We start from the raw sequence: 21,422 nt of genomic DNA, 5'->3' as shown, positions 1-21,422 counted from the left end.
TTACAAAGTCTAGAATGTTAGTTCCTGGAGAAGGCATAAACCCCTCCCATTGCTGCTTCACCAACTGTAGTGGCCCCTTAATCTCGTGGCCATACACAAGTTCAAACGGTGAAAACCCTAAACTGGGATGTAGTACAGCCCTGTAGGCAAAAAGCAACTGCTGCAACGCTAGGTCCCAATCATTGGAGTGTTCATTTACGAATTTACATATCATGGCCCCCAAAATTCCATTAAACCTTTCCACCAGGCCATTGGTTTGATGGTGGTAAGGGGTGGCAACCAAGTGATTCACCCCATGAGCTTCCCACAGGTTTTTCATGGTGCCTGCCAGGAAATTAGTTCCTGAATCTGTAAGGATGTTGGAGAGCCAAACTATTCTGGGAAAAATGTCTGCTAAGGCCTGGCACACAGTGTTAGCCCTGGTGTTGCTTATAGCTACTGCTTCCGGCCATCGGGTAGCAAAATCCATGAAAGTCAGTATGTACTGTTTTCCTCTGGGGGTCTTTCTTGGGAAAGCACCCAGAATATCCACAGCTACTCGCTGAAATGAGACCTCTATTATGAGGAGTGGCTGGAGAGGGGCTTTGATTGGGTCTTGGGGGTTTCCCACTCGTTGGCACACCTCACAAGACCGGACATAATTAGCAACGTCCTTGCCCATTCCCTCCCAGTGGAAAGACTTCCCCAACCGGTCCTTGGTTCTGTTCACCCCGGAATGATCACTGGGATGATCATGGGATAAGCTCAAGAGCTTTACCCGGTACTTAGTCGGAACTGTCTTTGAGGATGCCAGTCTTCCTGGTGTCCACCAGAAAGAGTCTCCTTGTATAAAAGTCCTTGTTCTACAAGAAACCAGGATCGGTTAGAAGAGCTGAGAGGCAGCTGGGTGCTCCGTGCCACCACCCAAGCTTTCTGAAGGTTGTCATCTGCTTCCTGCTCAGCCTGGAACTCTTCCCTTGAGGCTGGAGACATCAGTTCCTCCTTGGACTGTGGCCTTGGGCTTGGTCCCTCTGGAAGCGACGTAGGTGATGGGGTTGTTTTCGTTGATTGTGAACCGCTCTCCGCTGGTGCACTATGTGATATTTCAGCCTCTGGCTGAGCCTCTTGGGTAGGGTTGTCTGCTGCTTCTGACAGTTCAGTCCCGCTGGTGCCCTCTAGCGTTGGAGTTGGAGTTGGGTTTGCAAGCGCTGGAGTCAGTGCTGGCAATGGTTCTGGTGCTGGTGGCTTTGCCAGTTCTGGTTCTGGAACTGGATTCACTATGGTTGTAGCATTCATAGGTAGAAGATCTGGTTCCACCACCTCTGTCTGGGTCTCTGGTAACACATACGGGGCCCTGGTGGGCGGCTCAGGAACAGAAATGTGTGTGGAAGCTTGCTTGGCCTGGCTGCGTGTGACCATTCCCACCCTCTTGGCCAGCTTCACATGGTTGGCCAAGTCTTCCCCCAGTAGCATGGGGATGAGATAATTGTCATAGACTGCAAAAGTCCACATTCCTGACCAGCCCTTGTATTGGACAGGCAACTCAGCTGTAGGCAAGTTTAAAGATTTTGACAAGAATGGGTGAATTGTCACTTGGTCTCTGGATTGATGAATTTGGGGTCCACTAAGGATTGGTGGATAGCTGACACTTGTGCCCCCGTGTCTCTCCATGCGATAACCTTCTTTCCACCCATTCTCAAGGTTTCCCTTTGCTCCGAGGGTATTTAAGAGGCATCTGGGCCTGGGGATCTTTGGTGTGATTGTGGTGTAATGAACTGTAATCGGTTGGGGTTCTTGGGGCAGTGGGCCTTTATATGTCCCAGTTCATTACATTTAAAACATCGCCCAGCTGACTGGTCACTGGGCTGGTGGATTGCTGGAGACTGGTGAGGTGGGACAATAAGGTGTCTGAGGCTTTCCCTGGGTTGTAGGTGGGGCCTTGGGTTGCCCCTGGTGATAGGGTTTAGTTTCGGTTTGCCCCCTCTGATATTCACTCCAACTGCTAGTAGGTTTTTTCTTTTCTGCCACTTCCACCCATCTGGCTTCAATCTCCCCCGCTTAGGTTACAGTTTTGGGCTTCCCATCTAGGATGTACCTATCTATTTCCTCAGGAGCACCCTGTAAGAACTGCTCCATTTGCATTAGGAAGGACAGCTCTTCTAGAGATTTAGCACTTGCTCCTGATATCCAGGCATCCCAATTCTTTCCAATGTGGTAGGCATGTCGGGTGAATGACACATCTGGTTTCCACCTTAGGGCTCTGAACCGCCGACGGGCATGCTCAGGTGTTAGCTCCATTCTGATTCTGGCCTTGTTTTGAAAAAGTTTATAATCATTCATGTTCTCCTTAGGCATTTCAGCCGCCAGCACTGCTAAGGGTCCACTGAGCTGTGGCCTCAGCTCTATCATGTACTGGTCTGTAGAGATGCTGTACCCATGGCAGGCCCTTTCAAAATTTTCTAAGAAGACTTCAGTATCATCACTTGCCTTGTAGGTGGGGAATTTTCTGGGATGGGAAGCAGTACCTGGAGAAGGGTTGTTAGGGTTGGCTGGTACATCCTGCTTAGCCCTTGCTAATTCCAGGGCATGCTTGTGGGCCTCTCTCTGGATCTCCATCTCTTTTTCTTTTGCTTCCATAGCTCTTTTGTTGGCAGCCTCTTCTCTGGCCATCTGTCTGTCATGTTCCTTTTGGTCCTCCTCAGCCTGGAGTTTGGCCAATTCTAGTTGTTGCTGTATGGTTTTTTTTCTCCTTGCCTGACATTTTTCCCTGCTCTGCCTGAGCTATCTTGGTTTGCGAGGCAAACAAACAAACAGGTATCTCTCCTTCACTGCTTCCTCAGCATCTCAAAGGAGGAAAAAAAAATCTGGCTTTTAGTTCCTAAAAAATCCCTCACCGCTGCTCACCATGTCAAGGTTCCTTCCCCACTCTGAACTTTAGCGTACAGATGTGGGGACCTGCATGGACACTTCCAAGCTTAATTACTGGCTTAGATCAGGTATTGCTGCCACCATCCAGAATTTTCAGTATCTGTATCACTCCCTGTCCCCCCAAAACCTTCCCCTCCCTGGGTAGCCTTGAGGGACTTCACCAATTCCCTGGTGAACATAGATCCAAACCCCTTGGATCTTAAAACAAGGAGAAATTAACCATCCTCCCTCCTTTCCCCCCACCAATCCCTAGTGAGTCCAGATCTAATCTCCTTGGATCTAAAAACAAGGAAAAATCAATCAGGTATTAAGAAAAAAGGCTTTTAATTAAAGAAAAGAAAGGTAAAAGAAAACATACCATCTACTCTCACAAACAGCAGATTTCAAACACAGAGGATGTTCCCCTGGGCACAAATTTAGTTACACAAAAAAAATACCTAAATATCCAATTTGATTCTACCTCTAATTGCACAAGACAGGTTACAAAGAAATAAACATCAACCTATTTATCCCTTTCGAAAACTTACAACCCTGATAAGAGGCTGGTTCCTTGATCTTTTTCACTCTGGCTGAAACTGAAACTCTCAACAAAGGAAAAACTTCCCTCCTTCCTTTTGAAACATCTTGTTCCCCCATTGGTCCCTCTGGTCAGGTGTTATCTAGGCTAGGTGAACTTTTTAACCTTTTACAGGTAATAGAGGCATTAACCCTTAACCACTTGTTTATGACAGGACCACATTAGCCAAACCCTGCTGGAGACACAGGCCCAGCCATTTAGCAAAAGGCAGCCCCAGCTGGAGAAAACAGGATTTAAACCGCAGAAGCCAGGGGAGCAGGGGGCTAATCAGAGAAGTTCTGATTCAGAGCTGGTTAGTGAGTCTCACATTGGTGTGGGCTGTAATCTTTGTGCTGCCGTTTACTGTAGCAGTGATGGATGTCTTTTCTTTACAAGCTGACTTATTTTTCTGCTGCTGTCATGACTAGAAGCCGCATCTGAGATTGGGACCGCACAGTGCGAAGGCACTGTCCTGTCCCTGACCTAAAGAGTTTGCAGTTTTAGCAAAGACATAGTCAAGGTGGGAGGAGAAATAGAGGCACGGAGAATTGACTTGTCCGATGTCACAGAACAGGTGACTGGAAAAGTCAGGAATACAGCTCAGGTCTCCAGTCCCATACATTAGCCACTAGCCCTGGGATGGGCCAACTATGGCCCGTAGGCCCCGTGTCACTCCAGGAAGCAGCGGGCACCACATCGCTGCAGCCCCTGATGGTGGGGGTGGGAGGGCAGAGGGTTCCACACTCTGCTCTTGCCTGTGGGTACCTACTCCGAAGCTCCCTTGGGTGGGAACAGGGAACTGTGGACAATGGGAGCTTCAGTGAACGTATCCACAAGCAAGGGCAGCATGTGAAGCCTTCTGCCCTCCTCCAGGGGCCACAGAGAGGTGGTGCTGGCCACTTCCTGGAGCAGTGTGGGGCCAGGGCCAGGGCAGCCAGGCAGGCAGGCAGGAAGCTGCCCTGGCCCCAGTGTGAGTCGCTGCCACCCCAGAGTCACTCCAAGTAAACGGCGCTGGGTCAGAGCCCGAATCCCTGCTGCACCACACACCCCAACTCCCTGCCCTGAGCCCCCTCCTGCACCCCAACCCCCTGCCCTGAGCCCCCTGCTGCACCCCACGTCCCTTCTGCACCCAACCTCCTTCCCTGATCCCCCTCATACATCCAGAACTCCTTCTCTGTCTCGACCCCCTGCCCTGAGCCCCTTCCTGCACACCACACCCCTTCCAACACCCCACACTCTCTCCTGTGCCCCAACCCCCTTCCCTGGCCCTGTATGCAATTTCCACACCCAGATGTGGCCCTTGGGCCAAAACGTTTGCCCGCCTCTGCACTAGACCATGCTGCATCTCAACCAACCTGCTTGTTCGCTATGACAAAGATGGAAGAGGCCTTCAGGTGCTGGCCCTTAGACACTGTGGCTAGATGTTACTGAGATAGTGTTCCCCACCTGTCCGTGTCCCTTGGTCAGTGCACACTTTTTCCCGCTAATATCTTTTCATAAGACTTGTCTAGTGTAGTTTTCAATAACTAAGTTGAAGGAGCCTCCACCATTTTTTCTCTGGAAGACAAATCCACATCCTGCAGGTCTCACTGTCAGGACACTCTTCCTGCTCTTTAGCTTCCATTTTCCTTGTCTTAATTTCATCTCAGTGCGCCTAGTTCTAGTTATTTAAATATTTCCCCATTCTCTGGGTTGTAATTGGCCAAAATGGAAAAACCAGAATACTCCATTCTCATTGCTGCGGGATGCTGTGAAGGCCAAAACAATAATTGGGCTCAAAAAAGAACTTGGTAGGTTCCTGGATGAGAGGCCTGTTATTGGCTGTTAACCAGAAGGTCAGGGATGTAACCCCACATTCTGGGTGTCCACAAACTGTTGACTGCCAGAAGCTGGGAAAGGGTGATGGGGAATGGATCACTTGATGATTATCTGTTCTGTTCATTCCCTATGAAGCACCTAGCATTGGCCACTGTCAGCAGACAGGATACTGGGCTAGATGGACTCTTGGTGTGACCCAGGATGGCTGTTCTCATGTTCTTATGTCCATGTTATTTTTGAACTAATGGGATAACAATACACGTGTGATCTATGAAGGTATTTATACAGCTGCCATCACTGTAGTGTCTTTGCATCTCCTGGCTGTTAATTAATATACTAACACAGCACCCCAGAGAGAGAGAGAGAGAGAGAGAGAGAGAGAGAGAACATGGTTATCTCCATTTTACAGACGGAGAAACGAGGTACAGAATGATGAAATGATTTTCCCATGGTCCAGTGGCCTTCACCGAAAGATGAGGGAAGAGCTACAAGAATGATTCCAGGGTGGAAAAGCATGCTTTACTGTCAGAGTCATCACTCTTTCAATCTGTGTAGCTTCAATTGACTTGGTCACAGTCTGGAAGTTCTTCCATGGGGAGAAGATCCCTTATGCAAGGGGAGTCTTTCATTTGGCAGACAAAGACATACAAGATCTAAAGACTGGAAGCTGAACCATGGCAATCAGGAAATAAGGCACACATTTTTAATGACAAAGGTATTTGACCATTGAAACAAATTACCAAGGGATGCAGTGGATTCTTTAAAAAGCACCTTCTAGACTAACAAGACTTATTGGAGCATGAATTTTCGTGGACGAATACCCACTTTGTCAGACACACGTCATTCTTTAAAAGTAGCAGAGAATCCTGTGGCACCTTATAGACTAACAGACATTTTGGAGCATGAGCTTTCATGGGTGAATACCCACTTCGTCAGATGCATGTAGTGGAAATTTCCAGGGGCAGGTATATATATGCAGGCAAGCCAGAGATAATGAGGTTAGTTCAAACCATGTCATTCTATATCACTTCATATCCTTAAATCAAGGTTGAACTAGAGTGTATCTTTTAGAAAGGGACTTCCACCCAGAAGGTACTGGCGGGAGGGAGGAATCACTGGATGGAATTCTAGGGCCCATGTTATACTGGACTATATGATCAGACTGGTCCCTTCTGGCCTTAAAATCTGTAACCCAGAGTAACCCTTCTTGTTACCCTTGACATCCCTTGCTAGCTGCAACTCCACTTGTGTTTTGGCCTTCCTGATTACACTCCTGCATGCTCGAGCAATATTTTTATACTCCTCCCTAGTCATCTAATATTTATATTTATGCCCGTATCTATAACTTTCACTCCATGCACTGAAGAAGTGGTGTTTTTTTGTTTTTTTTCTCCCACGAAAGCTTATGCCCAAATAAATCTATTAGTCTTGAAGGTACCGCCGGACCCCTGGTTGTATTCATTGTAAATAGAAGCAGAGGTGCCACAGCGTGAGCAGTGGGGAAGGCCAGCCTCCCACACACCTAACTCAAGGTTCCAGTTGGCTTGAACTTGGCGCTTCACACTACCGTGGCCCCTGCTGTGTGTAGCATTCTGTCTGTATCAGAGCTGGGAACAACTGTGACATTATCTCAGTAACATTGACCATGTAGATTATTGTTGCTACCGCTGTTATATAACTGCAACAAATCTTGTACAAACTATGGCAAGTAAGGTGTCTAAGGAAAGGATAGGATTTGCTGAATATGGTTATACCATTTGCATGCATATATAATATTTATATTTGAAGGTATGAGCACTGGCTCTATCCCTGTATTTCAAATATTTTTGCTCCTGGAGTAACACCCACAAGGTATTTATCTTGCACATCTTGATGGGGCTATTCAAGTTAGGTGACCTATCAAAAGAACACATAGCTAACAATGGATGATACCCATCTACATGGAATGGACTTTCCTGTGAACATTCCATCTGAAGTTTAGGTAATGGCCTCTGCTGTGACTAAGCGAATCATGCTGGAGAAGTGACTTGCCCATGTGACTCCAAATACCATCTTCTTCCCTGTGATTTTCCATTAGCTGTGCTGAGGGTTGTGTTTGAAAGAATGGGTTTCTCTCCACATGGTCGAAGCTATGAAAGGCCCAGGAAACACCTCCATTTTGCCTTTTTCCTGCTCCAGGCTCTTTCCTGTTCAAATCTCTGGACTACGGAGTTATAGAAATGGGAACATTCTAACCAAGGGATTGAGGACCTTCCAGTGATTTGGAAGCAACCAGAGATTTGATTTAAGCCAGCAGTTTATTCCATCACTGCTACAAGCTTGAGCTAAGGACTTTGCAATTGTTGCATGTATTTGATTTCTTTGACCAAATTTAACTTTCTTTCTTTCTTTCTTTCTTTCTTTCTTTCTTTCTTTCTTTCTTTCTTTCTTTCTTTCTTTCTTTCAATAAACTTTTAGATTTTAGATACCAAAGGCTAATTGTCCACTTCCTAGGGCAGGGAGATGGCCCATGGATCCCCACAGCTGCCCACAAGGCTCTTACTATGGCCCGGCTGTGTCTCTTCAGTCCCTGAGGCCCTGCCTCCCAACCAGGCTGGAAGCTGGAGCCAGGCAGGGGTAAGAGCCACAGAGGCAGCTGTGCAGAGTCACAGACCCTCCTCCTGTCCTGGATGGAGAGTCCAGGGGGTGGGGAAATGGGCTAGTGGCTGGTTCCAGGGTGATGGAGGATCCCGGGCTCCCTGCTTGGCTGTGGCTTCTGGCTTGGTAGGGGGGCAGGACTTCAAGGTGAAGAGGATGGACAGGGGTGGGTACATGGAGGGGGCGGGACCTCATGGCCCCCCTACTTTTAGGAAGAATCCATCACCCTTGCTGCCTCTAAGGGCCCAGAGTGCAGCTGAGCCTCCCGGGCCTGCTCTACCCCATCCTCTCTGCTGAGATTCCTGCCACTGTTGTGCCACAATAATCAAGGCTGAGCCAGCCAAACCCAATACCCGCCTGAAGGGTAACCCTCACATCACTTTCCCTTCCCTCCCCGCCACAGGTGTTCACTCCTCCCAAGCAGAGGCAAAGCACAATGAATTAGAATGGTTCAAATCAGGTCTCTCTTTCAACTGGCTGCCATGGGCCAGAGCTCCAGCTGCTTTAAATGGGTAAAATCGAATGGCTGTCTGCCTGCTCTGGACTGTGACTGATGTGTCTATTTTCACGCAGGTATTTCATGGAAAGTTCTTACTGAATCTAATGAGAAGAATGGAGCAAAAAAGAAACACGGCTCTGAACTGCTACAGAGCCCTCACTTACTCCTGAAAGCCTCTGTAGTGAGGGCGGAATGGCTGCAGCGCAGGAGCCAGGAATAGGTTATTTGTGACTCACTCTTCAGGTGGCATTAGCACAGGACAGGTGAAGAGTTAATGGTGACAACACACCACCTTGTCATGTTCCTGTCAGATGGTTAATGATTGTTCTAATGGTTAGCTGCAGAGGCAGGAAGCAGCCGTGTCGAGGAACAGAACAGACCCAATCAGCCCCACCATGTCAGCTTCCAACTGGACGACACCTCACCCCTCCACCTTCATCCTCCTCGGCATCCGGGGGCTGGAGTCAGGAATGTCTGGATCTCCATCCCCTTCTGCTCCGTCTACATTCTGTCCCTCCTGGGGAACAGCCTCCTCCTAGCCGAGCCTCCACGAGCCCATGTACCTTTTCCTTTCCATGCTGGCGCTCGCCGACCTGGTCATCTCCACCACCACCCTGCCCAAAACCCTCTGCATTTTCTGGTTCAGGGACCAGGCCATTCATATCAACACTCGCTTTGTCTAGATTTTTTTGATCCTCTCAGTTGGACTCAGACTACAATGGAGTCCGGGTCCATGCTGGCCATGGCCTTTGATCACTACGTCACCATCTGTAACCCGCTGCGATGTTCAGCAGTCCTGACCAATTGAGCCATAGCCAAATAGGGCTGGGCATTATGATAAGATGGGACATGTTACTGGGCCCACACCCATTTCTGCTGAAGCAGCTCCCGTACTGCAGGACCAATGTCATTTCTCACACCTATTGTGAGTTCATGGCACTGGTGAAACTGGAATGTGCGAACACAATTGTCACAAAATCCTATATTCTGACCATAGCATTTCTCTAGAGGTGGGGTGGATTAGATTTTATCCTCATTGTCTGGTCCTATATCCTGATCCTCAGGGCAATCTTCAAACTCGCCTCCCAAGAGGTGTGTCTCAAGTCTCTCAACACCTGTGTCATCCTAGTGTCTTACACACAAGCATTTTTCTCCTTTTTCACCCATCGATTTGGTCACAGCATGGCTCCCATGTGCACATCATTGTAGCCAACATTTCTGCTGGTCCTATCATCCATGGGGTCAGAACCAAAAAGATCCACCAAGGGTCCTCAGGGTCCCCTAAACCAGAGGCTTTCAGGCTATTTCTTAGGGGGAAGTACATGTTAATGGAGAGATTGTCTCATGGGCCCCTATCCTCCCATTCACCATCACCAGGGAGACCTCCTTGTCAACTCAGCACCTCCAGGGAGACCTCCCTTCCAATTCACACAATGCATGCCTGTGGTGGTGACAGCAATTGCTGAGAAGGAAAGGGAATGTCAGGGCGGTATGGTCAGTGCTTAATTTGTGCCAGGGCTTGTGCATCTCTAGGCCTGGCAGTTCAGAAACCAGGCGCCTCTCTGCTTGATGCATCAGTTATGAATATATATATATATATATAAATTTTAAAATTGAATATAAAAAAATTGCTTGAGCCTGGCACCTCTTTTATTCCAAATTAAGCATTGAGTATAGTGTGTATTTTTAGTGGTCTGCCAATGCAATTTAGGGAAACATAGAGGTGGAGCCAGATCCGAGTGACCAGTTGCTGTTTGCAGACGATCAGTGAGTGCCCAACAAACTTGAGGGTCACTGGGAGCTGAGGTGCCAACTCCTCCAGTTCCCAGGAGTGCTCAACCCTCATTCTGCCCCAGGCCGTGACCCCACTCCACCGCTTCCCTTAAGCCCTGAGACCTGCTTCTCCCCTGCCCAACGCCTGCCTCATTACACCCTCACCCGCTCCTCCAGCACCTCCTGCATGCTGCTGAACAGCTGATCACTGCGGGTGGGAGGAGCTGGGGAGAGGGGCAGGAGCTGATTGACAGGGCTGCCCATGGATACTGAGTACCCACTATTTTTTCTGTGGGTTCTCCAGCCCCGGAGCACCCATGGAGTTGGTGCATATGATTGGAAGCACTCCTCTTCTGGGGAACAGGTTGGGATACCTGACCCTGTGCTAGCAAGCGCTCTCTCCCTCTCTCTCTCTAGAGGCTTTTCTACACTGTAGTATCCAAGTGCCTTTGCAGACCTTGCTCAAAGCAGCTGTAGGCAACTTCATGCCAGGGCAGAGCGACCCCAGCTGCTGGTATCATCGGGGATGCCAATGTGGATGAAATCCGTGTATGTGGAATTACAAAAGGGCTCCCCAGACGTATGCACCGGTTGTCTGGTGAATTCATCAGGAGGCTCAGTCTGCACTCGACGGAGGCAGGCGTGAGTAGAACTAAAGCAGGTTACAGAAGCTAACGGAAAGTCACACGCTTCAAGCTGTGTGTCTCCTGCAGCGCCACTCAATGGCTGGTTCTCGCTCGCCCCAGTCTCATTCCCCGAACACATGATCTGCTCTAAACGGCCCAAGCCACACTTCCAGCAGCCAGGGCAGGGCTGTGCATTTCCGCTGTCTCACACCCACCCAGCAGCCTATGGAACCACCCGTTCTTAGTGCTGTTACTCCCCCATCTCCCGCCTGCCCCCTCTCTGGTGTGTTACACACAGTAGCTGTTTCTTGCTTTAATTTGATTTCCAGCACTCAATCAACAGGAACATTCTGTGGTGTTGGTTTTCCTGAGTCTGTTCCCCTGAAGCGACCCCAGTGACTGTGATGTGTTGGCAGGTTTCGGAGTGGCAGTGGAAGTGGAGTCCCAGAGTTCACACCTCACAGGCGCTCACAACCTCCAGCTAGTTCTGAAAATCTCAGATTCACTTGGAGAGGCTGGTGAGGACTTTGGCTCCACTTGTCCAGCCTTTCCTCTGCATCCCACTCAATGAACTGCCCCTGTCAGAGTGGGAGACCATTGCCCTCTTCACATAATGGAGAGATCATGGTTTCCTCGGGGAAGTCAGGATTCCTGTATTCTGTAATCCTGCCACTCAATCTCTGTGTGATCTTGGCCAAGTCATGTCTCCTTGTGCCTCAATTTACCTATCTATATAATGGGGATATGTTCATAGTGACTTTCATTTGCAAGATGTTTTGAAGATCCTTCAGTGAAAGGTGCTGCACAGTATGTTGACAGATAGTGATGAGAATTACTGATCTCTGATCCCTTAGTGACAGCCCCATCAGCCTGCAGAAAGTTTTCATGATTACCCTAAGTCACCTTTCTCCAGATCTCTCTGTCTAATACCTAGCCATCTATCCTGGGCATTTACATAGTAGCAGACCCTATGAATCCCTAGTTTTCCCTACTAATGGGCCCTATGGATCCCTACTAATAAATTATAACTTTTAAATATACACAAATGCACAGAGCAGCCAATTTCTCTCTGACTCAGTGGAGAGCCCAAGAGTTCTCATCTCCCTTTGGGAAGGTCCCTTAATTACTGTTTACTCATGAAGGTGGATAAAGAGCACAGAAGGGCAGACAGGCTTGGCTCCATCCTGTTTACATCAAGGTGCTCGCTTATCAGCTAGAGGCTGAGCAACCCCCCCCGGGATTGCACAGAGCTATATTATAAATGGTGCACACCCCTGTGTCAGCTCTCAGTGTGGGTTCTTGCTGCAGAGGCTGGGGTGAGAGAGGGGTGGGAAACAGCTATGTGAGGGGGATTCTCAAGGAAGAAGCTTCCATCTCAGGATTCACAGGTACCATTTCTTGCATAGGAGCTCACCTGCTCGACAATATGTGCGTAATAACATTGATCACAGAACTGTCCTGTATTTGCCTCTTTTTTTTGGCTCTGCTGCTGCCTGATTGCCTACTTGTGATTCCGAATGAGATGTGTGGTTGATTGATCAGTTCATAACTCTGGTGTTCGTAACTCCAAGGTTTTACTATAGATGCTGTTTAACATCATCCTTGACTGCTAATGGACGGGAAAGTGTTTCATCACCTTGGTGACATGAGTACCTCATACTACTTCTTTCCATATGCAGAACAAAAATATTTCTTGAACACATCTTCTTCTTCTGAAATATTATAAAGTTTCTCTTTCTCCCTCTAGCAATTGGCCTACAACTTTTCTAGTATTTCTTTTGTTCTTGATATACCTAGTAAACTGTTTTTTGTTATCCTTAGCTCTTTCAAGTATAGAGTTTTCCCTGTTTATTTTAACATTCTTTATCCATTTTCATAGCTTCCAATTTGTATTATTTGCTACTTATTTTCCCTTTTTCCCATTTATTATACATTGTTTCCACTCTCCCCAGCTGGTGCCTTCACTTTGCCACCAAACTGGGTTTTTGTCCAAAATTCTCTATTTTATTGATTGTGGAATCGTGCCTTTTTAGCTATCGAATAATCTCTTCTTGAAGAACTTCCAATTTTCATTCCCATTTTTCTGTCTAATTTTTTCCTCCCAATCAGTTTTGCTGATAATTTGTCTCAGCTTTGGGGAATTAGTGTCTTTGAAGCATTGTGTGTCTATAATATTCCAGCCTGGGAACTGGTCTCTGTTTGTCCACCGGAATGCAATCAGTTCCATTCTTTATTTTATTCTCCTCTATCATATCCCTCTTATTCATCTCTTCTCTAAACAATCCCAGACTTTTCAGTCTGTCTGATTGTGGCAGCCTCCCCCATTCTCACAGCCTGTCTCCGAAATCTCCTTTCTATCTGCTGTATTCTTTAGAGAGACTGAGTGACCAAAACTGAGCGCATGTGCAGAGCAGGTTCCTCTACATCTCATTCCTTAGGCATCCGGACGTTGTCTTCTTTTGAACACTGCTGTGAATGAGCAGGTGTTTCCATTGCGTTGCTATTAATGATGTCTGGGTCTTTTCCCTGAAGTCTATTGTAGCTGGGATATTTCCCCCCGTGCGTATTTGGCAAACGTTTGGTTGTTTCCCACTCTCAGATTTTGAGCTATCAGGTAAATGGGGAGCTGTTAGTATATAGGCTTGTTTTTCAGCCTGAGACAGAACTTTGCGTTGACGTTTTGATATTCTCATATCTTATACTAGTATGTGTGAAGAACAATGAACAAAGAGACTGTGTGTTGCATTTCCCACAACCAGATGGGGCTTTTTGTAGAATGTGAAAAGATAAGGCATACAGCTAACATGTTACTGGGCGTGGTGGAAATACAGTATATGAGTGCACAGATAAAGACGCCTCAACTCCTTATTTCAAGGCAAGGCCAAGCAACCAGTTAGGAGGTGCAAGGGAGGGTATGGGGCAGGCATAAAAAACCCTAGAAGTTGAAGAAAGGCCTGGCCTTGTCCAGAACACAACGTCACTCCTTATCGCTCCCATAGGGAACAAAAGGGGTGAGATGAAGACGTCAACTCACGACGCTCGAAAACAGAACATCACTATAGTTGTAAGAAGTGTGACTAGGGGCAGGCACTGCAGGTATATTTGAGCCTGCTAAGGAGGAGGAGGTGGGGTCAGGGAAATAGGAAGAGGGAATGGGGAAGTGGGGTCAGAGCTGGGAACTGAACACTGGAAAACAGACACTGCTGGCGTGTAGCGCTCTGGATACGTTTGCTAGGAACTAACCACAATAAGCACTGAATTGCCTGAACATTGGCTTGCACTTTGGAATGCAGGTCTTCTGCTTTCTGTCTGCGTGACAAGAACCAGGGAAGCAGGTGAAGGGAAAGCTCTCTAACAGGAACAGGAAACATGGACTCTGTAGCTTTGGTTTCCTTGTAGTAAGGAACAATGTGGGAACACTCGTGTTTCCTGATGATGCCTATTAAGGTTTTATACACCAACACGTGCAGGAATTTCTGATGCACGGAGCACCATAAAATATGGAATTGGCATTAGTAGGGTCAATCGTACATAGTTCATTTCTCTGAATAACATTTTTCAGTGTGTGAAGAGTGACCAATCTGCTTCACCCATGAGAACAGCCTCCAGTAGTGTGTGTAGAGTCTCATATTCATATGGTCTCTCCATCCAGGCATTTGTACAGCAACCATCACCCTAGACATTGGTCAAATACATGAAGTCAGGGGATCATACAGTACACGCACTAGACACCGTTCTGCCTCAGAGTTGGACACCTTCTCCCCTACTCCATGTCAGATTTCAACAAAACCGACTTCACCAACCCCTCCACCTTCATCTTGCTGGGCATTCCTGGACTGGAGGCAGCCTATGTCTGGATCTCCATCCTCTTCTGCACCATGTACGACATAGCCATTTTGGGGAACTTCACCATCCTATTCATTGTGAGGACGGAGCCGAGCCTCCATGGACCCATGTACTATTTCCTCTGCATGCTGGCAGTCAGTGACCTGGTCCTGACTACATCTACCATGCCCAAACTGCTGAGCATCTTCTGGTTTAATTCCAGGGAGATAGAATTCAGTGCCTGCCTTACCCAGCTCTTCTTCGTTCACTGCTTCTCAGGGATTGAGTCTGGGATCTTCGTGGCCATGGCTTTGGATCGCTATGTGGCCATCTGTGATCCTCTGAGACATTCCACCATCCTGACAAACCCTGTGGTGGCCAAGATCGGCCTGGCCGTGGTGCTGCGCAGTGTCATATTTGCATTGCCCTATCCCTTCCTGGCGAGACGGTGGCCATATTGCAGAACCAACATCATCCCTCACACGCACTGTGAGCATATGGCCGTGGTGAAGCTGTCCTGTACCAACATTCACATCAGTAATTACTACGGACTCTTTGCACTATCCTTTGGGATTGGTCTGGATTTGTTTTTTATCTCTGTCTCCTATATCCAGATCCTCAGGGACATCTTCAGGCTCCCCACAAAGGACGCCCGGCTCAAGACCTTTGGGACTTGCAGCTCCCACCTTTGTGCCATCTTAGCCTTTTACATCCCAGGTCTCTTCTCCTCTCTTTCATACAGGTTTGGGCACAATGTGCCCCTGCATTTCCACATTCTCCTTGCCAACGTGTACTTATTGTTGCCCCCCATGTTAAACCCCATCATCTACGGGGTGAGGACCAAACAAATCCGGGACAGGCTGCTCCAGCTCTTTACTCATAAAGAGATCCAACTTCTCTCCTGGTGCTCTGGCTCTCAGACCGAGCTCTGTGCACAGTTGGCTGGTGACATAGTGCTGGGCCCTCTTCCCTGAATCACTGACTGGGCAGCCAGAGAGACAGGGTAGGCCCACTGCTCAGTGAGGAGGGGGAAACAGTAATGGGAGACTTGGAAATGGCAGAGATTCTTAATGACTTCTTTGTTTCGGTCTTCACTGAGAAGTCTGAAGGAGTGTCTAATATAGTGAATGCTTATGGGAAGAGGGTAGGTTTAGAAGATAAAATAAAAAAAGAGCAAGTAAAAAATCACTTAGAAAAGTTAGATGCCTGCGAGTCACCAGGGCCTGATAAAATGCATCCTAGAATACTCAAGGAGTTAATAGAGGAGGTATCTGAGCCTCTAGCTATTATCTTTGGGAAATCATGGGAGACGGGGGAGATTCCAGAAGACTGGAAAAGGGCAAATATAGTGCCCATCTATAAAAAGGGAAATAAAAACGACCAAGGAAACTACAGACCAGTTAGTTTAACTTCTGTGCCAGGGAAGATAATGGAGCAAGTAATTGAAGAAATCATCTGCAAACACTTGGAAGGTGGTAAGGTGATAGGGAATAGCCAGCATGGATTTGTAAAGAACAAATCTTGTCAAACTAATCTGATAGCATTCTTTGATAGGATAACGAGCCTTGTGGATAAGAGAGAAGCGGTGGATTTGATATACTTAGACTTTAGTAAGGCATTTGATACTGTCTCGCATGATATTCTTATAGATAAACTAGGAAAGTACAATTTAGATGGGGCTACTATAAGGTGGGTGCATAACTGGCTGCATAACCGTACTCAGAGAGTAGTTATTAATGGCTCCCAATCCTGCTGGAAAGGTATAATGAGTGGTTCCGCGGGGGTCTGTTTTGGGACCGGCTCTGTTCAATATCTTCATCAACGATTTAGATGTTGGCATAGAAAGTACGCTTATTAAGTTTGCAGATGATACCAAACTGGGAGGGATTGCAACTGCTTTGGAGGACAGGGTGAAAATTTAAAATGATCTGGACAAATTGGAGAAATGGTCTGAGGTAAACAGGATGAAGTTCAATAAAGAGAAATGCAAAGTGCTCCACTTAGGAAGGAACAATCAGTTTCACACATACAAAGTGGGAGGAGACTGTCTAGGACGGAGTATGGCAGAAAGAGATCTAGGGGTCATAGTGGACCACAAGCTTAATATGAGTCAACAGTGTGATACTGTTGCAAAAAAAGCAAACGTGATTCTGGGATGCATTAACAGGTGTGTTGTAAACAAGACACGAGAAGTCATTCTTCCGCTTTACTCTGCGCTGGTTAGGCCTCAACTGGAGTATTGTGTCCAGTTCTGGGCACCGCATTTCAAGAAAGATGTGGAGAAATTGGAGAGGGTCCAGAGAAGAGCAACAAGAATGATAAAAGGTCTTGAGAACATGACCTGTGAAGGAAGGCTGAAAGAATTACCTCATAGCATTTCCCAATTCCTCACTAAAGCCCAGAGTGTACCATGTTAATTCTCTCAAGCCTTTCTATTCCAGAGACTTACAGGTTTGACAGTTTACAGTCCAGGGAGATGAGGCTGAGTGGCCTGACGGTGTCTACTACGACGGGAAAAAAGACGGTGGCGTGGAAGAGATGAACCTCTCAACCACCCTGGAACGTCTGCAGCGGCGACAAATCAAGGAGCTGTGCACTAGCTTCGCCCCATTGTTCTCAGCCACACCAGGATGGACTGAACGGGCATACCACTCCATTGATACAGGTAATGCTCATCCAATCAGAACCACACCCTACCGGGTGTCTCCTCATGCCCAAGCTGCTATAGAACGGGAGATCCAGAACATGCTACAGATGGGTATAATCCGCTCATCTACCAGTGCATGGGCATCTCCAGTGGTTCTGGTACCCAAACCAGATGGGGAAATACGCTTTTGCGTGGACTACCGTAAGCTAAATGCGGTAACTCGTCCGGACAACTATCCAATGCCACGCACCGATGAGCTATTGGAGAAGTTGGGACGTGCCCAGTTCATCTCTACAATAGACTTAACCAAGGGGTACTGGCAAGTACCGCTAGATGAACCTGCCAAGGAGAGGTCAGCATTCGTCACCCATGCGGGGGTGTATGAATTCAATGTCCTTCCTTTCGGCCTTCGAAATGCACCCGCCACCTTCCAGAGGCTGGTAGATGGTCTACTAGCTGGACTGGGAGAATTTGCAGTTGCCTACCTTGATGATGTGGCCATTTTTTCAGACTCCTGGCCCGAATACCTTCTACACCTGGAAAAGGTCTTTGAGCGCATCAGGCAGGCCGGACTAACTGTTAAGGCCAAAAAGTGTCAAATAGGCCAAAACAGAGTGACTTACCTGGGGCACCAGGTGGGTCGAGGAACCATAAACCCCCTACAGGCCAAGGTGGATGCTATCCAAAAGTGGCCTGTCCCAAAGTCAAAGAAACAGGTCCAATCCTTCTTAGGCTTGGCCGGATACTACAGGCGATTTGTTCCACACTACAGCCAAATCGCTGCCCCACTGACCGACCTGACCAAAAAGACCCAGCCAAATGCAGTTAAGTGGACTGATGAGTGTCAAAAGGCCTTTACCCAACTTAAGGCAACGCTCATGTCTGACCCTGTACTCAGGGCCCCGGACTTTGACAAGCCATTCCTAGTAACCACGGATGCATCCGAGCGTGGTATAGGAGCAGTGCTCATGCAGGAAGCAACAGATCACAACTTCCATCCTGTCGTGTTTCTCAGCAAGAAACTGTCTGAGAGGGAAAGTCACTGGTCAGTCAGTGAAAAGGAATGCTACACCACTGTGTACGCCCTGGAAAAGCTACACCCATATGTTTGGGGACGGCGGTTCCAACTACAAACTGACCATGCTGCACTAAAGTGGCTTCATACTGCCAAAGGGAACAACAAGAAACTTCTTCGTTGGAGTTTAGCTCTCCAAGATTTTGATTTTGAAATTCAGCACAACACAGGAGCTTCTAACAAAGTTGCTAATGCACTCTCCCGTGAGAGTTTCCCAGAATTCAGTAGTTAAAAAGTGTTCTTAAAATGTAGAAGTCTGTTAGTTATATACTTAGTAGTATATGTAAAGGTGCATGTGTTGTAGTAATCTGTTTATTTTCAAGTTCTAGAAGGAAATCGCCGCCAGTGAGCTTCCCCACTGTCTGCAATTTGGGGTGTGTGTCATAAACAGATAGCTAAGGGTTAATGTCTCTTTCACCTGAAGCACCTGACCAGAAGACCAATCAGGAAACCGGATTTTTTCAACTTTGGGTGGAGGGAATTTTGTGTCTGAGGTCTTTGTCTGTCTGCCTGCTTTCTCTGAGCTTTGGAGAAGTAGTTTCTGCTTTCTAATCTTCTGTTTCTAAGTGTAAGGACAAAGAGATCAGATAGTAAGTCATATGGTTTCTTTTCTTTGGTATTTGCATGAATATAAGTGCTGGAGTGCTTTAATTTGTATTCTTTTTGAATAAGGCTGTTTATTCATATTTCTTTTAAGCAATTAACCCTGTATTTTGTCACCTTAATACAGAGAGACCATTTGTATGTATTTTTCTTTCTTTTTTATATAAAGCTTTCTTTTTAAAACCTGTTAAAGTTTTCTTTACTGGGAAATTTCAGGGAAATTGAGTCTGTACTCACCAGGGAATTGGTGGGAGGAAGAAATCAGGGGGAGATCTGTGTGTGTTGGATTTGCTAGCCTGATTTTGCATTCCCTCTGGGTGAAGAGGAAAGTGCTTTTGTTTCCAGGACTGGGAACAGAGAGGGGGAGTCACTCTGTTTGGATTCACAGAGCTTGTGTCTGTGTATCTCTCCAGGAGCACCTGGAGGGGGGAAGGGAAAAAGGATTATTTCCCTTTGTTGTGAGACTCAAGGGATTTGGGTCTTGGGGTCCCCAGGGAAGGTTTTTCAGGGGGACCAGAGTGCCCCAAAACACTCTAATTTTTTGGGTGGTGGCAGCAAGTACCAGGTCCAAGCTGGTAACTAAGCTTGGAGGTTTTCATGCTAACCCCCATATTTTGGACGCTAAGGTCCAAATCTGGGACTAAAGGTATGATAGCCCCTACTTACCCAACCCAAAATGATGTTATCCTTCTTGGCAGCAAAGGCACACTGTTGACTCATATCCAACTTCTCTTCCACTCTAACCCCTAGGTCCTTTTCTGCGGAACTGCTTCCTAGCCACTCGGTCCCTAATCTGTAACAGTGCCTGGGATTCTTCTGTCCTAAATCCAGGACTCTGCACTTCTCCTTGTTGAACTTCATCTGGTTTCTTTTGGCCCAATCCTCTAATTTATCTAATTCCCTCTGTAACCTATCCCTACCATCCAGCGTAGTGTCCTTTGAAAACTTGCTGAGGATGCAGTCCACGCCATCCTCCAGATCATTGATGAAGATGTCGAACAAAACCGGCCCCAGGACCGACCCTTGGGGCACTCCACTTGAAACCAGCTGCCAACTAGACATGGAGCCATTGATCACTACCCGTTGAGCCCAATGATCTAGCCAGGTTTGTATCCACCTTATAGTCCATTCATCCAGCCCACACTTCTCTAACTTGTCACGAGAACACTGTGGGAGACCATATAAAAGCTTTGCTAAAATCAAGGACTAACACATCCAGGGCTTTCCCCACATCCACAGATCCGGTAGCTGAGTAGAGGAGTACTGAACCCAAAGAGAAGGGACGGCAAGGGTCAGTGACTCTAACCCCATGCCAAGATGCAGGATCTGTTGTGTCTTAGTCATCCAAGACTAATGGCTATTCACACCCCTTTGGAAAACCTCTAGGGAAGGTGCTTCCACAGCTTCCCAGGGTATCAGTAGTATTGTACTCCTGTTCTTAAAGTTAGGAAGTTTTTTCCTCAGATTTCTTCTAAATCTGCTCTGCTGTAGTTTGAACCATTTACTCTTGTCCCACCCACTGTGGTGAGAAAGAACAACTTTTCTCCATCTGTTTTAGGGCAGCCTTTCAAGTAGCTGAAGACCGTTGTCATGTCCCCCTCAATCTTCCCTTTTCCAAATTAAACATATCCAGTTCCCTCAGTCTTTGCTCATCTGATTTGTATTCCATCTATTGGACCATCTTCTGCTGTCACCTCTGGAACCTTTCCAGTTTCTTTACATCCTTCCTATACATTGGTGACCCAAGCTAGACACAGCTGAGGCCTAACCATCACTGATTAGAGGAATACTATCACCTCTCATGACTTACGTTCTATGCCTTTGTTAATGCAACCCGCAACTGCATTTTCCTTTTTTGCAACAGCAAAATAATCCATACCCCTCAGAGGTGAAGCTATTTCAACCTAACCCTGGTGTAGACACCATGAGGTAAATGAAATAATTCTTTTATCGACCTAGTTACCCCCTCTTGAGGGGTGTATTACCTGTGCTGACAGGATGACCCCTGCTGTCTGTGTAAGTGGTGTCTACACTGAAGCGCTATGTAGCATTTTAAGTGTAGACAAGCCCTCAAGCAGATCTTCCACAAAAGCATCCAGTCTGCATCTCCAGACATGAGGAGCTGGAGAATCCACCACTTCACTTTGCAGTTTATTCCAATGGTTAATCTCCCTTCGTGCTAAAAATCTGGCCATCATTTTCACCTGGATCTTGCTCTGCCTTTCTCCGTTAGATTAAAGAGCCCTTTATTACCCATTTTTTTCTGACTAGGAATGTCTCGCTTGATTGGTTGCTTTTTTTAGAAAATAAAGAGATGAAGCTCTTGAAATCTTACTGTCCGGCATTTTCTCCAGCCTCCACTCATTTTTGTGGCTCTTTTCTGCACTCTCGCCAATTTTTCAACATCCATTTTGAAATGTGGACCCTAGAACTGGACACAGTCGGCTTCACCAAAG

The 21,422-nt window shown here is 47.1% G+C and overlaps 1 pseudogene; it reads left to right on the top strand.

Annotated features, from left to right (window-relative positions):
• Positions 1-12,077: 12,077 nt before the first annotated feature.
• LOC127044441 (olfactory receptor 52R1-like) lies at positions 12,078-17,121 on the top strand (annotated as a pseudogene).
• The last annotated feature ends 4,301 nt before the right edge of the window (positions 17,122-21,422 follow it).

Source organism: Gopherus flavomarginatus, chromosome 1, assembly GCF_025201925.1.
Source record: "Gopherus flavomarginatus isolate rGopFla2 chromosome 1, rGopFla2.mat.asm, whole genome shotgun sequence".
In the NCBI taxonomy this organism is placed as follows: Eukaryota; Metazoa; Chordata; order Testudines; family Testudinidae; genus Gopherus; species Gopherus flavomarginatus.
This window is presented reverse-complemented; position numbering and strand designations above follow the sequence as displayed.